General features: G+C 51.6%; 1 protein-coding gene across 5 annotated transcripts in view; it reads left to right on the top strand.

The window, feature by feature from the left end:
• Positions 1 to 586: 586 nt before the first annotated feature.
• The window catches only part of CCDC68 (coiled-coil domain containing 68), a 36,926-nt gene continuing 34,158 nt past the window's right edge, over positions 587 to 3,354 (top strand). The window contains exon 1 of one of the 5 annotated variants that reach the window (XM_083466201.1): positions 587 to 822. The gene's annotated coding sequence lies outside the window, so the exon portion shown is untranslated. Of the gene's footprint in view, positions 823 to 858; positions 964 to 1,056; positions 1,233 to 1,683; positions 1,707 to 3,354 lie in introns of those variants that run through there. The other 4 variants (XM_083466202.1, XM_083466205.1, XM_083466203.1 and 1 more) reach the window with 4 other exon arrangements.

Consider the following 3,354-nt stretch of genomic DNA (forward strand, 5'->3'; position numbering starts at 1 on the left):
CACGGCAGGGAAGGTCATAGGCATAGTTGGCAGAGGGACAGCTGCCCCCCCCCTAAATCAATAAATAAAAACACTTGATTAACTGACCAGTTGCGTTGCAGATAAACTTGGTTCTGCCCCCCCCCCCAACATAAAGCCTCCTGTAAGAAATCCTGGCTACGTCCACGGGGAAGGTAATAGATCTTGGGGGGCAGGGAACAGTGGCGTAGCGTGGGTTGTCAGCACCCGGGGCAAGGCAAGTAATTTGCGCCCCCTAACCCGTGGATTTGCGCCCCCTAATCCTAACCCCCAGATGTTGCGCCCGGTGCGCCCGGCCCCCCCTGCACCCCCCACGCTACGCCACTGGCAGGGAATTGTCCACCTTAAAGCCAAACTTTCTTATGGATGCTGTTTTCCGCCTAACCTAAATAGTTGGAGGCTGGCAGCTGCACCTGTTCGTTTTAACCTCTCTGGAACTCGGCGCAAACTTTTCCCCACGCTGGATGGACGGGAGGGAAAACTGCTTCCCCAGCCACCCCCCCCCCCAACCAAGAAAGAACAAACAAGCCCCAGGACTCGGGGAAAGTGCTCCAGCTGAGCTTCTGCTGACGGGCTAGAAAGGCATGTGGACGCGGCGCTGCTTCCGATCCTCCTCGTGGAAGAGACTGCGCCGCTTCCAGGTTCGCCTGCTCCCGGGGGCGGGTGGCAGGGAGGAGCCAGCGCCGTCGGTGTTTGGGAAGAGGCGGGCAGGGACTCGGCAGGAGCCAAGAGCGGCGGAGACCCGAGGGAATCGCTGCCGGGAGTGAAGCGCGCGCGCACGAGGAGATAACGCACTGGGGTAAGGTAAGAGGGAGCAGGAGAGAATCCGGATGGATGGAGTACCCACCCGCCCCCGCCAGCCTCCTCCCGAAGATGGATCCACTTTAGCCGAGAAGCACCCCAGGGAGGAAAAACTTGTGGGTCGGGTTGCCCACACACGCCTGGGTGTGTTGGAGAGGGATTTTCCACTTTGGGAAGGCTGCTGCTTGCCTCTCCCTGGAGATAATTCCGTGACGGGCCATTAGGCAAGAGCTGCTCCTGCTCCACCCGCCTCAAAGCTGAAATATTTTCTTCCTTTCTCTTCTCTGTGTCTGTGCTTAACAATTTAGTTGGGAAAAGCGGGAGATGGTGTCCTTGCTTCGGACGCAGAGACTGAGCGAAGTTCCAGACTAAAGGGGCCAAGATGAAACTTGCGTTTTCGGGAGAAGAGTTCTGTGCGTCTCGGAAGCTTGCCTCTCCCCTTACGCCAGTGGTTTCAGTTAAATGGTTTCGGTGGCCGCGGTGGCCATTGAATTATAAGGCAGAGGAGCTGGGCTCATTTGAGCAACTGGAGAGAAAGGGAGCTGCTTAACTTTAGTGGAGGGGGGAGAGGTGGGAAGAAGAGGAAACTGGGGTTGGGGTGGGTGAAATCTGTTTGGAAGTGACACCTGTTGAAGTTCCTTTGTTTAACGCAGAGGGAAATGCGCTGTGCATCTTCTCGGAAGTACTTTTCTCCATTCTCATGTCACATTATTACTATTTCTATATAGTGATCTCAGTGTGTATGTATGTATGATTGATTGATTGATTGATTGATTGATTGAATGATTGATTGATTTCATTTATATCTCACCTTTTTCTCCGGGGAGCTCAAGGTGGCAAACGTGGTTCTCCCCCATCTCATTTAATCCCCACAACAACCCTGTGAGGTAGGTTAGGGTGAGAGGCAGTGATTAGCCTAAAGATCACCTAGTGAGCTTTGTGACTGAATAGGGATTACTGGCTGAGATAGAGGAGCCATGCTCTGTGGTAGAGGACCTGCTGTGTATATTAGAAGCTTCCAGGTTTAATCCTTGGCATAAGGGGTCTTAGAATGCAATTCTGGGCACACTTTCCAGGGAGCAGTGGCGTAGCGTGGGTTGTCAGCACCCGGGGCAAGGCAAGTAATTTGCGCCCCCCTAACCCGTGGATTTGCACCCCCTAACCCATGGATTTGCGCCCCCTAACCCGTGGATTTGCGCCCCCTAACCCTAACCCCCAGATGTTGCGCCCGGTGCGGCCGGGCCCCCCTGCACCCCCACGCTACACCACTGCCAGGGAGTAAGCCTAGCTGAACACAATACAACTTACTTCTGGGTAGAAGTGCAGATGGTTTTTCTCTCAGTCAGGGTAGACAATGCTAGACCACCTCATGTATAGCTCCGTATTGGAAACTGGGGTAGCCTAATGGTTAGAGCATTGGCTGCAAACTGAAGACACCCATGTTCAGAATCCCACTCATGCCATGTGCTCACTGGATAACCTTGGGTCTCTTTGCTTACTTCACAAAGTTGTTGTAATGACAAAACAGATCATGTATAAGAGCTCCTTGGAGGAAAGATGGGATGGAAATAGATGGATAATGCATGATGTTGAGATCCTGGCAGAAAAACAACTGATGTTGGGGCTGAGCCCTGGGACAAGTTAGGTCCGGGCAACATGGTTACAACCATGGTTACAGTACTCAGCTCCAGAGTAATGTGGCGGGTTCTCTCTTATTAAAAGAGCTGTCATGTATTCCTGCATTGGATATGAGTCACATGGTCAGCCCAGGCTCCTTGTGGAAGAGCCCTAGGGACACAGGTGTATGAAGGAAGGAGCAACTTACCCAGATGCAGACACAACTGTAGGGAATCTTTCCTGCATGCTGGTTTTAAAATGTGTCTTTGTGCCCATGCAAATCAGTCTCCGTAAAGTCAAATGTGAAGAAGAAGAAGAAGAAGAAGAAGAAGAAGAAGAGTTTGGATTTGATATCCCGCCTTTCACTCCCTTTAAGGAGTCTCAAAGCGGCTAACATTCTCCTTTCCCTTCCTCCCCCACAACAAACACTCTGTGAGGTGAGTGGGGCTGAGAGACTTCAAAGAAGTGTGACTGGCCCAAGGTCACCCAGCAGCTGCATGTGGAGGAGCGGAGACGAGAACCCGGTTCCCCAGATTACAGGACTACTGCTCTCAACCACTACACCACACTGGCTCTGGGTCTGGTGTTAGTTCCTTCCATCCACGGAGTTGCTTGCTTCCTGTGGAGAAATGCTAAGCATCTGAATCATCCCCCAGGACAGTTGAAGCAAAGCTCATGGCTTTTCAGAGTTTCGATCTGGTGTCCTAACTGCTGTGTAAATCCTGACCCCCAAACGCAGCTTTGCACTCATTGATACTCATGTTGCTTCTCAAATACAAAACTTTTTGTGTTTATGGTCAGTCGCTGATTCTTGTGCACAGTCTGAATGCTTGCAAATTTTTTGCCCCCAAACGATGTTCTTTACATTGTGTTGTGCCATAGGTGACACATCATCCATTACTAGCTTCAGAAGTCTTT

Source organism: Podarcis liolepis (assembly GCF_965112155.1).
Source record: "Podarcis liolepis genome assembly, chromosome: 11".
Taxonomy (NCBI): Eukaryota; Metazoa; Chordata; class Lepidosauria; order Squamata; family Lacertidae; genus Podarcis; species Podarcis liolepis.